The sequence below is a fragment of the Suncus etruscus genome, chromosome 16 (genome assembly GCF_024139225.1).
Source record: "Suncus etruscus isolate mSunEtr1 chromosome 16, mSunEtr1.pri.cur, whole genome shotgun sequence".
Classification (NCBI taxonomy): Eukaryota; Metazoa; Chordata; class Mammalia; order Eulipotyphla; family Soricidae; genus Suncus; species Suncus etruscus.
The window spans coordinates 28,992,453-29,005,734 of NC_064863.1; positions in this window are offsets into that span (position 1 = coordinate 28,992,453).

Consider the following 13,282-nt stretch of genomic DNA (forward strand, 5'->3'; position numbering starts at 1 on the left):
TTTATTTCCTAGGATTGTTTGTGAACTTCTTGGTGGAAATAGAAAACAATGAAAAAAACAAAATAATAGATCAGTTGTAGTAAATATAATGCTGGAGGCAGTGGTTAATGTTATAGAATTTTACATGGTTAGCATTTTTTGCTGTGTCTGATTTTTCTCATATTGAATGTATGGTGAAACTATACTATGATATCTATTATATTCAGCTTAAAGGGTAAGAACAGGGCAGAACACAGAATATGTGAATTAAGATAAAGTGTGTTATCAGTACTGATTGCAATTTTGTCATCAATAAAGAAAATATTGTGTTGTCAATGGTTGAATGCTGAATCATACCAGGAGAGAAATAGTCATAATAAAACAGAATCAATAACTCTCTTACTTGGTCCATGATCATGCCCATGTAGCACCCAGAGAGATTAGAAATGGAAGTGAAAAAAATGGAAGTGAAAGTGAAAGTATTAACCAATATTTATCAGGTTCTAAATCAGGGGGCTCAAACTCAATGTACCTGGGGGCCGCAGGAGGCAAAGTCAGGGTGAGGCAGGGCCGCATAAGGGATTTCGCTGACCGAATATTCGCAATAAAAAATCGCATTAGTAAGAAAAAAAATAAAAAAAAATCCCATTAAACAACTCAAAATTAACTGTGCTTTATGTCCTACACAAATCTGCCCTGAAAAATCTGCAATAATGTATACAATTGGTTCCCTTTCCCTTTATCAAACCATGATAATATGACCTAAACAATTTGCTCAGCTCAGGGACCCTATTGGGTGCCAGGACTCATACCTGGATTGGCTGTGTAAATGGCAAATGCTTTGCTTGCTATATTTTCTCTCTGGTCCAGATCTTGGTTTACCTTGCTCCTAACATTCCTTCTGATCTATTAAAAATAATTTTAAAAAGCTACACTTTTGTTTAAAATGCTATTCAGAGTACAACCTTCCTTAATTAAATACCTCTAATGATATCTCATTAGTCTTAGATTTCTAAACTTTTTATTATGGTCAACACAAGTCTGCCTGTCATGATTTTATTTATTTATGTCTTAAAGCTTTCTCTCTTTCTATAATCACCATAACTAAATGTTCACACCTCTAACCTTTCAATTCCTATAAAACTTCCAGTTAATTAATTATTTGGGGGGCACTTTAGTTATTCACTTTGTCTGGAAAAATTTTGGCCCTGATTTGAACAATTCATTCCTTCTTAGACTCATTTCCACTTTTCACTAAGAAAATAAATAAATAAATAACTTCAAGACTATTTATCTGAAATCAATCCTATATAATTCAGTAGCTTCTTATAAATTTTTTTGTTGGCACAACATTGTCAGTACTCCAAAGCTCATTTGCTTTGGAATCTATACATATCAACCCATGTTTAAAGTAATCAGCTATCCAACAAAATGTGCCTCTCTTGAGGTCCTTAGAAACAGACAGTATACTGAACATGGTAATATGAAGAGAGTTTGTACTTCAGGAAAACAAGTAAGGAGAATACAGAGTACCAAGAATAGTCATATCCAACCACGTGTCAAAAAAATCAAATTGTAGAACAGATGTTGTCAAAAGAAGAAAATGGTTAATATTCAGAAAAGGGTATGCAAAAAAACTGCAGATTTATATCAATGAACACAGCAACCCAGTCAGACCTTTTAGTGTGGTGCAATTCAGATCAGCTTTACTTCTTTTGCTAGTATATAATATTTGCAGAACAGAATTAAATGTATCATAATAGCATCTTCCACCATTATTAAATCTGGCGATTTTTACACTGAAGAGATATTTTATGGGAACAAACTTTGCCATAATATCCTATACATTTATGTTACTCTTATAGGTAGGAAGATAGGCAAAACACTAACAATTCAGATTAAAAATCGCCGAATTATGGAGGACTTGGAAGACTAAGTCCTGTGAAGTTTAAAACCTCGTCTTTCTGGGGTGTGTGTTATTCCTTAGCTAGTTCTTACTCCTGGTTCTGTGCTCAGGGATGACTCCTGGTAGTGCTCTGAAGGTAGAACCTGTGTCAGCAATATGCAAACTGAATGCCTTATCAACTATAATATATTGGTGTTTTTTTCTGAATTCTCTCTCTCTCTCTCTCTCTCTCAACAAAACTCTAGCAATAAACTTTTATGGTCAGTTTGGGGAAAATATTGCTCAAGTAATTTTGCATAGTCAAGTGTCATGCACTTTCTATATTGGGACCTGGTTTGCATCTCTGCTTGTGATATGTACGTTTTGTTTCCTCCCATCTGCTGTTGTTCTTCCTCCTTTCCCTTCCATCATTTTTCTCCCCAATAAACTTACCTTATTTCATTGTTCACTCCTGATTACATTCTTTTCTGTGAGAGTATATATATGGCAACCTGGAAACATAGAAACAGGTCAAGACCAATCATATCTTTTCTCCCCTTACCTGCAAATAGTAGAATCCTCACTCTAACCAGGACTCTATGACATCCTGAAAAGTCATCTTGTGGGAGCAAGTTACTGTGCTGTGAAGATCAAATGATCTCAGTTGCAGTCAGAGTTGCTTTCTATGTATTGCTGAAGATACATAAGAATCCACCAGGCAGGGGCCGGGAAGGTGGCGCTAGAGGTAAGGTGTCTGCCTTACAAGCGCTAGCCAAGGAACGGACCTCGGTTCGATCCCCCAGCGTCCCATATGGTCCCCCCAAGCCAGGGGCGATTTCTGAGCACATAGCCAGGAGTAACCCCTGAGCGTAAAACGGGTGTGGCCCAAAAAAAAAAAAAAAAAGAATCCACCAGGCAAAGATATTCTTGTCAGTATATATAGTCCTAATGCTCCCAGGCTCATTTTTGGGGACTGACGTAGGTGAAGCAGGAAAGTGGTAGCACTCTCCTTTTCAAAGCTCATCTTTTATGTTCCACTGAGCAGAATCACCTGGGACATTGCCCAATCTAACAGTTACTTCTCTGTTTTCATCTTCATCCTCAAAATATTGTAATAGGACGAAAAGTAAAGCATGAATAACTGGTAAAAGTGTATGACAAAAGACAGTCAGAATAATATTCTTCAATGAAATGTGCTGGCAAAACTGAATCATCATATACAAAAGTATATGGATAGCAATCATTATCTCTGGCACGAAAAGAAGTGACTATGATTATTAATAAAAACAATGAGCCACATATTTTATTACTGAAGTTTGGTTAGAAGTTTTTAATAGGATAATACATAAAAAGTAGGGATATTATGATAATTAATGTCAGAATCTGATGCCATCAATCTAAGAATTTGAATTTGTATTTTGAAGTTTCAGAATCAATAATGAATTGATTGTACTAAGCAATTGCTTGAAGACCTTAGGTTATCTAAGATAATTTATTAAAACTTAAATATATCGTGAACTTTTTAATTAAATGATCATAGTTATTTCATATAAATTATTATTGAGGGTAATCTATCGTTTCCTATTAATTTTAATAATTCTTTTTGTGGCAGTGTCTTTTATTATAAAAGCTAAATTGATTAAAATACTCTTGCTTTAGTTGCTTAGCAGTTATGATTTTAGAAATATTTGAACCATTCTGTTCCTTTTAAGTTAGTTCTAATGAACTAAGTGATCTCAGTTTTATATTAATCCCCACAAGAGTTAGAACTAACATATTAAAATTGAATTTTCATTGTTCTATAATTATCTCATATAATAGTTTCATATCTCTTATGCCTATATACGTTCATTCAGTTCTCACAAATTCATGCATTTTACCAGTGTCTAATGCATTTTATCATTTTTGTTTGTGTTATATGAATATTGATATATTAAACATGTTAATTTTTTTGTTAGTTTTTGGGCCAAACCCAGGGGCACTCGGGTCTTACTCCTGACTCTGCCCTCACAAATTGCTCCTGGCAAGCTCAGGGAACCATATGGCATACAGGGAATTGAACCTGGATCAGTCCTGGGTCTGAAGCATGCAAGGCAAATGCCCTACTTCTGGCATTTATAATTTTAAATTCTTCCCAGTTATTATAGAATTACCAGGATGTTTTAACTAAATCTGTGAGGTCCTAGGTTCAGAACAAGAGGGATATCATTTTTTAAAGGGATGAATGTGTAACTTCTTAGGTTTCTCTCTCAAGCCTAAGCTTTCATTTCTCCAGTACCATTGACCATAAAACACTGCCTGGAGAGATCTGGCCATACCAGGTAGCCTATTTGGAAAGGAAAGCGAATGGAAGGAATTTAGCAGAGACAAAAGTCAATCATTTTAAAGATCATCAGAAGCTAGAATCTACTCATACCCTCCCTAAATAAATTGGCTTATGAACCTGGTGAGGTTCTTTTCCTGCAAGAGGTGACCTTGGCTAGCCAGTTTGCAGCTGTTGGTAGACAGGTTAAAGTTTTGCTATTTTTTATTCCAATTAAGTGGTCTTGCCCTTCAACTCTGAACTCTAACATGTCATTAAATTATAATTTTTACTAAAACAAAAAAAATGTGTTTTCTAAAATTTCATAGGGCAGTACTGCTCAATTTTGAGAAGGAATGAGAACATTTACTAGTGGAGAAATAACTTATATTTAGTTCCCTCAAAAAAGACACTGAAGTCAAAGTGTGTGAGTTAACACTCTATTAGAATTACAATTTATACAATCAATAATCAAAAGAGAAGGGAAGTAAGGCAGTTAAGTAATGGAAGCAAACATAAGAGAGTTACAGAATTTATTATGAATTTCTATAAATACAGTTAAGGGCTGTGTCAAGGGTGATATTTCAAAACATGACAATAGGCCAATATGCCATCATGGAACAATGAAGAATTTTTTTTTTTCTGTTCTTGTTATACGGTTGTTGTTTAAAAAAAAACTAATCATTTAATAAGGTATGAATTTGCCCATAATTTGAGGCCTTGCTGTTAGAATGTCTAGTTGCCACCTGAAAATAATATTTCTGGCAGTTACAATGTTTACTTTGTGCAGATTTAGCAAGATTTAGCATTCTGAGGGCAGAGCTTCTTAAATTTCCACAGTAGTCAGTCTGTAATTTGTTTGGAGGGAATAGATGATAGGAAAGACCCATTACTGGGATTGCTTTATCAATTCAAAGAACCAAAACATGTGAGGATTGGTTGCTGGCAGAACTGAGCAGCACTGGACAGCTAAACATTTGGCTCTGATTGAATCATATATAGTTATTATATTTAAAGCCCCTGGTAACTTTTATAATCAATCACTAAGATAAAATGACTTCATTTATTTTAAAATAATCAAACCAATCTAATCAACTATTTTTCTTTAAATAAAGCTAAATTCTTGTACAAAGGTACATGTTTTAAGTGGCTATAGTAATCTTTTATATTGCAATATTAGTATTTCATTATATACTTGAATGTTGCAAAGAGGAGAAATCTTAAATACTCTATGGAAGAGCAACAAAATAAATAGTTATTACATCAGGTAAAGAGATTAATAAAACTTCTTGATTGGATCATGAAATTAATACACGTACAACTTAAATTCACAAGATGTCATATGAACTGTATCCAAAAATAACTAGGCAAAGTACATTGCAAATATTACTTGACCTGGACATTTTAGTTCGTGAATATAATTTGTTAAAGCTCTTATATATCTTTTAAATTATAGGAAAATTATCCAAGACTATTTGTACTATCAAAAAATAAAAATGTATTTAAAATATGAAGAATTATTTTAAATGCTACATTAATATGATGAAAAACTGTATCCCATCTGTTGGAATCCAGGTAGAACATTCAAACATCATCTGCTAGTAGAACAACACAAAAGCTTAGCCCACGGCATAGCAGATTCCTTCCAGGTATTTAATTGTTAAACCTGGTGGCAAAGCATTGCCCACTCACTCCTTTGGGAGCACAGGAAGTGCTCTTATTTTCATCTTAACTTTGTTTTGAAAAAGCAGCTGAAATGTGGCAGAAAAAAAGAGGAAAAGTCTGAGACTTTTGGAGTATTAATCTTTAGTTTTGTTCTCATACTTTTAGCTTTGTTCCCCCATTCTTTTTCAGCCCTTGTGTTCAACTACCTTTCTTAATAGTTAGCTGGACCTATTCACAAAGACCAGAAAATAGGATAGATAATAAAATAAAAGAAGGAATCCAAATAAAAATTCTACTGGCTACCAATCAGTATCCCATCTCATTTTTTGGGTGGGTGCCATGCACCAGGTACCATTATCAATGAATGATAGACACACTATCTAGATATGGATATTACTTCAGTTAAAGAATACTAAATAAATTTTCTTATAACACAAATATTTGAAAGATAGAATAATTAAATGAAAAATCAAAAAATATATAGTTTTCTAATTTATGTTAAGTAAACAATTCTAATGTTAATGTTATGTAGTCATTTGTATTTTTATCTGTATGTATATCAATATTTATTTATCTGTCTATACATATATATCTACCCAGATTCATATAAATCAAAGTAATGACTGCCCCTAATTATATGAAGAAAGTGAAGTTGAAAGTGAATATCAAAAGAAAAATTTAGCTTTGTATGTAATATTTATTTTTTTCTTTTTAAGGAGAGCATATTTATTATGCATGATTTATAGTTATAAAAATTAATTTTAAGTACGAAAAGCTGTAAGTGAATTGCCCACGGGGAAAAAGCTAATTAGACTCCAACTCAAATTAACCCTAGAAATTGGACAAATAATATTTACTAATTTTAATATAATTTATTTTGGAAAATAACAATTTTTAATAAGCTTTTCAGTTAAAAATCAAATATAAATTGCATCTATGTTAAAATGGGGTGAAAAAACTGTATTACATCTATGCCATATTTTCTATTAATTAAATGATTTTGCTAGCATTAAAGTTGGTCTATGGTAGAAAGTTAATGAGGCATTCCCACAAATTTGTAATAAGCATGGGACAGGTAACTTTAATCATCCTCTAGGCATGAGGTTTTGAAACATTAATATATATATAAAGTCAGTGAATGGTTGTTAAAATTAGAACTTCTCAAGTCCAATCCTACTCAAATCCGAAGTTGTAGATGTAGATGATTCCAAGGGGCCCCAAGATTATTAAAATGTCTGCAAAATTATGGCAAAAGTTTACTTAAACTCTAATCACCAATATTGTCAAATCTAAATTCATGCCATTTGAAGAGAAGGCAATGGTAATGGATAGCTTAATAGTAAAAACAATTTGTTTTCTTGCTTATTTGTTTACTTAGGTTGGACCATGCCCTGGTGTGGATTACTCCTGGTTATGTGCTCAAGGACTACTCTTGCAGTGCTCTAATATAATTGTCTTGACAATTGACAATTATATTAGAAATTGACAATAGAAAAATTTTTTAAAAAATTAAGAATGATAGAAGTTGATAGTAAAATTTATTAAGACTGCTTAGACAATTATTTTTCATGATTAAAATAATCTATCCCCTTCATAAATATTCACAGTATCAGTACACTTTGATACTATCCTTTGTATAAAGAAACAATAACTTCCTAAAAAATTACATTGCAGGTATACTCAAAAGTATTTCATTAAATTTTTACTTTGTTTAATTAAAGCACTGATTTACAAAGTTACTCATCTTTAAGTTGTAGGCATATTATGTTTCAGCACCATTTTAGTGTCAAGTTCTCTCCAACAGTGTCTCTTGGTTCCCTCCTACCCCAAAGTATTCTTCCCTTTTGTTTTATATCTTTAAATAATAGTTTGTTAATTATGGAGATAAACATCATGGAGACCTTAAAGTTTTCTATTATTATTTAAAATAATAATAGAAATACAATTTATTGTGACTATAACATGATCTGTCCCTTTTTTCTCCTTTAAAATATCTGTGATGGCCCAGAGGTGGGGCATTTGCTTTGCATGCGGCTGGCCCAGAATAGATCATGGCTTGATCCCCCAATGTCTCATTTGGTCTTCAAGCCAGGAGCGATTTCTGAGCACATAGTCAGGAGTAAACTCTGAGTGTCACTGGGTGTGGCCAAAATAAAAAAAAAAATAAATAGAAAAAATTAAAATATAGGCATTCCAACTAAGAAATATTGTGACCTTTTTTCAATTTTCTCATAATCAAGCTTGTGAGAAACTTTTCGTTGCTTCTTCTTCCAGTGTGTTTTTAATAATAAGAATATTTTTTGCCCCCCCACTTGTAGGGAAATTAATATCATCTAATAAACCTTTGAAAATATACCCTTTTTAAAGAAGTAAAACATAATGTGTTTATGTTAATTTATTTTAATAGTGAGAGTAGTAAATAGTTTTCCTGGATTTTTGCATTCTACATGTCTTTTTCTTGGTCTATACTAATCCTATTCATTTATTGTGCAACAGAATTATTATCATTTTTTTGTAAATTCATTCAAAATTGATCATCTGGAAGAATATGTTTTATTATAGCATAGATTACCACATTTCTCCCAAAGTACTATTGATTTTTCTCCTAAAAAAATTGAACTCAATTTTCCCAATGCACTTGGCTATATCTTTGGTGATGGTGACTTAATTACATGCAGTAAAACTCTATTGGCTGTAACCTATCACCACTTTTGTAACTCTGTATGTATTTGTCTGGAAGGCAAATGCAAAAAGGGCCATTTTTATCACTGCCTGATTATGTTGCCATTATAAATGGTTAAATTTACTACAGTAATCCAGAACAAAATAAAAGAAAAACAATTGAAATACATTTATTTTGAACAAGTAACCAGAAATTTGAGATTAGACTCATGGGTATATTTAGAAGAAGGATTCTAGAATTAAATTATAAATTAAAATATAATTTCTATGGTTAATATGTACATTATTATTTTATTTATTTAAAAATGCATCACATAGTTGACATAGTTAATAATAATAATACATTTGTTTCTAGATAAGTGAAAGCAAAGTTATTTAAAAAAATAGAAAGAAAGGGACCAGAGCTGTAGAGTAGTGGAGGGCATTTGCCTTGCATTTGGCTGACCAAGGATGGACCTCAGTTTGATCCCTGGTGTCCCATAAGGTCCCCAACCCAGGAGGGATTTCTGAGCAGATATCCAGGGGTAATCCCTGAGTGTCACCGTTTGTAGCCCAAAAAGCAAACAAACAAAAAAAGATAAAAAAATAGAAAATATACAGTAGCAAGCTCATTTATAAAAATTATTGTATCACCAGTGAAGTCATTAATACAATGGCATAAAGTTTAGTAAGTTCTAGTTGTTATATGTCTAGTCTGTTAAATTGGGGGGTTCCTTTAGAGATGACAACATCAAACAAATGAAGTTGTCCAAAATTTCAAAGCTACGATACTACTAATTTTAGAAGCCTATATTCTGCTGCTGGGCATCCTGGATAAAAGCCTGATTAGAACATGGTGACTGTGTTTGTGGGTGTAGTTACAGCTCTAGGGCTTTTCCTGAAGAAGAAAGATGCAGGGGAGGGTGCCCAAACTCAATCAAAAACAAACAAACAAAACCCAAAACCTTGTGATACCAGCTTAACACCTGGCATAACACCCGGATCCTCAACTCCATAGGCATTCCCATAGGAAATTGTAGGTCATTGATAATGGAGGCCATTGGGAAACATTGATTATGGGGTCATGGAGGCAGAAACCGTAGCTTTGTCAGGGTGCTGGCTTGGCCAACCCTTTGATTCTAAAATGGCCAGATTTGTGCTCTTTGAGTTACTGTTATCAAAATCTTTCACTGCTAGGTTTACATCTTGTTTGAGAAAAGAATGAATCTATGGATTTGGTCCAGTTCAAACATGGAAATTGCATTTGTGGGTGTGGTTACAGATGCCAGGCTTTTCCGGAAGAAACTATATATAAATATGCTATAAAAATAAATATATTATTTATTAGAAGTATGATGAATATGAAATTTTTGGTTATTTTCTGAGATAATGATGCTCATTAAAATTCTGCTTTGTACTATGAGAATAAACCTTTACTCGAAGTGTACTTTGCATTTAAAATTTCAGAGATTTTCTTTGAATGCTCTTTGATATCTCTATAACATCTAGAGATATTAAATATATATGTTTAAGATTTAATCATATTCAGGTATTAAATAGTTTATGCTAAATTACCTCCTTTACTACAGTATGTAACCTTTGTCTTAATCACTTTATTGGATATTTGTCTTTGGTATTCTTTTGAAGTAGTTTCTTAGGATTACACATATTTAAATACCACAAGAGTTAATAGCAACATTTATTCTCTTTTTTCACACCGACATATCTTGATACACACAATTTGCTCCTAGTAAAACATTTTACCTATCTTGCCTGATAATTTTTATTTTTGAAGGAAAATTATTCACTCAATACACAAATGTTTTAGCCACTGATGTCATAGTTTCAGATAGTTGGTATGGGGGAAATAAATATAATATAGTCACACTGATTTGTTCATATCTATTTTTTGTTCAATTTTATGATGATGGTCTAACTTGAAACTAATGATTACCAAACTAGCTTTGAAGGAGAGAAACAATAAATGTTTTACAATTAAGAGCTTAAAATCTATTGCATATATCAAAATCAAAACTAGTTAGGCTGTACTTTCATATTAAATTGACAAAAATATTTTATTGGTGAGAGTTGGGCCATACCCAATGATACTCTACAGCTATAACAGGGTCTGTGCACAGGATTGTCCAATGGCATCACTGAGGGAACCCATGGCACACTGAAGATTCAAACAAGGTTTGGTGGAATGCAATGTAATTGCATATACCATGAACTATCTCTCTAGCCCTCAAATATTTGATAAAAATGTGGAAATAGAGAAATTTCAAATTATAACAAGATAAAATTATCAAGTAAAACTAACCTAGTCATGATAAAGGTGAGACTTTAGTTAGGTTGTTGTAATAAAGGAGAGGTATTACAATGTAGAGCATTCAGTGTAAATAGGGAAAACACCTTACCTGATAACTAAAAGATCAAAAAGAAATCAAAGTGAAGCATCTAAAGAATTCAATCACTGAATATTTTCCTCTGTACTCAGTGGATTTTCTGGGTTGTTTAAATTCCAACACAATCTCAGTTGTCCAGATTAATTGATAGAGCCTGTTCAAATGGTAGCTAGAGTTAACTGAGTCTAGCCTTGCCATTGATAAGCAAGAGGTCTATTTACTAGTATTTCATCTAGGTATATGGTAAAGGAGAAACTTTACAGTAAAAATATGTTTTTAGTGGTGGGCACACTGGGTTGACGCTCAGGGATTACTCGTGGCTATGCACTCAGAAATTGCTCCTGGCTTGGGTACCATATAGGACACCAGGGCATGGAACTGTGGTTCTTCCTAGGATAGTGCTCACAAGGCAGATAGATGCCTTACACTTGCGGCACCAAAATATTTTTAGGAAAAACGTTGAGGAGAAATTTGGTGATAATACTTGTTTGACAGAGCACAGAATGCAAGAAAAGTTCAACATTGTAGGTTTCTTTTCCAAAAAATTTTAAGTAAAAGTCAATTTCTGTCATCTGATAATTTGAAAATTCAAAGTAGGACTGTTTATAAAAACCATGGGAAATAAATAGATTGTTTAAGGCTACTTGAGATTTAGGCACTGGCCTTACTAATAAAATGAGTTTGCATTTACTTCTATGATAATCTTTGTATATTACTATAACAATTTGCTTATTTTATACTATATTCTAGCATATTATGATGGAAATAGGTGGGTTAAAACAATGCTTTTGTTTATAGAGGTGCAATTAAGACACTGTGTAAGGTATATACTGTTTATTCTATACTATGTCAATTGAACCAGTTTGATTCAGGAGCAATAGATACACTTTCAATATGGGTTACTTATTGATGACAATTCAGAGAATTGATCTTTTATTTTAATTCATGTTTGAAACACTTTTATTTAATGATTAAACTCTGTATTTTATAATTTCTTAGCCTCGAAAGTCATATAACTTTTCTGACAGACTTTCATAGTATTTATAAGATTGGCTCAGTTCAAGATCCATGACTTCTTGCTTTTGCAACTCTGCAAAAGATTATGATGTACAAGATATAACTTTACATGTAGGTTGATGATTATAATATATGTATTTTTATATAATATTTCTTAAGAGAAAATATGTTTTTAAATTAGAGATGCTATAGCAGTAAAATTAGATTTGAACTTCATAAGGTAGACTCTTTTTTTGTTTGTTTTTTTGGGGTCATACCTGGCAGTTCTCAGGGGTTATTCCTGGCTCTGAGCTCAGAAATAGCTCCTGGCAGTCTCAGGGGACCATATGGAATACTGGAATTCGAATCTGGGTCAGTCCTGTGTTAGCCAAGTGCAAGACAAGCAAACACCTTACCGCTGTGCCATCACTCTGGCCCAAGGTAGAATCATTTTTATAAATAAATATTTTATCATATGTGATTTATTTTTCTTCTAAAATAATATTCATAACTTATTTGCATTGTTAGTCTATTGTACCATTTTGACTTGTACTTCAGAGTTACATGCAAGTGGTGGTTTGTTATAGTAATGTACACAAATTATTATATCTAAATGAATTTACATATCACTAGAATCAATGGTTAGGAGATTATCAAAATATCTTAAAAACTTCAGTTTTACCTTGTTCATCAAAAGGTTATTATCAAATATCATTCTTACTGCTTCTATTTTAAATTCTATCCCAATGGGAATATAACACATTTTCTTTATCATATCTTAGGGAGCAGCAGTAAAATTTTTTTTATATTGGGTAGGCACTTTTCTTTACATTGTATTTATATCATCCTCTTCCTTACAATTTTATAAGCAAAAAATGAAATTCTCTCTGAAATGAAACACAGCTGTGATGATTACATTGAGAAAGTCCAAAATAGATATTACCACATTTATTTACTGTAAGGCTTAGTAATGTTTTCAGAAAGTTAGAAGACAAAAAATGAAAATGAAACAAATGTTAACATCCTGAAATTTTGCATAATTAAAAATTATTGACAGATGAATTAATATCAGAAAATATTACTAATGTTGTTGAATCTATACTTTACATTTGAAGAGTAAATTAATAAATTTTTACCAAGATAATTATGTATTTGGGTTCTGATTAATTATATTATTATTATTATTTTGAATAAAATATCATTGAGTTAAAAATATCATTGAGTTAACTTTTCTAAATAGAGTTTTAGAAGATATTTATGATGAATATAAGTGTATTTTCAAAGATAACATAAAATATTAGTTATAAACAAATGAATACTTTTAACCTCTGAGAATAATATTCTGAACATTTTACGTACTTAATGGAAAGTTAAAAAAATAAACCAACC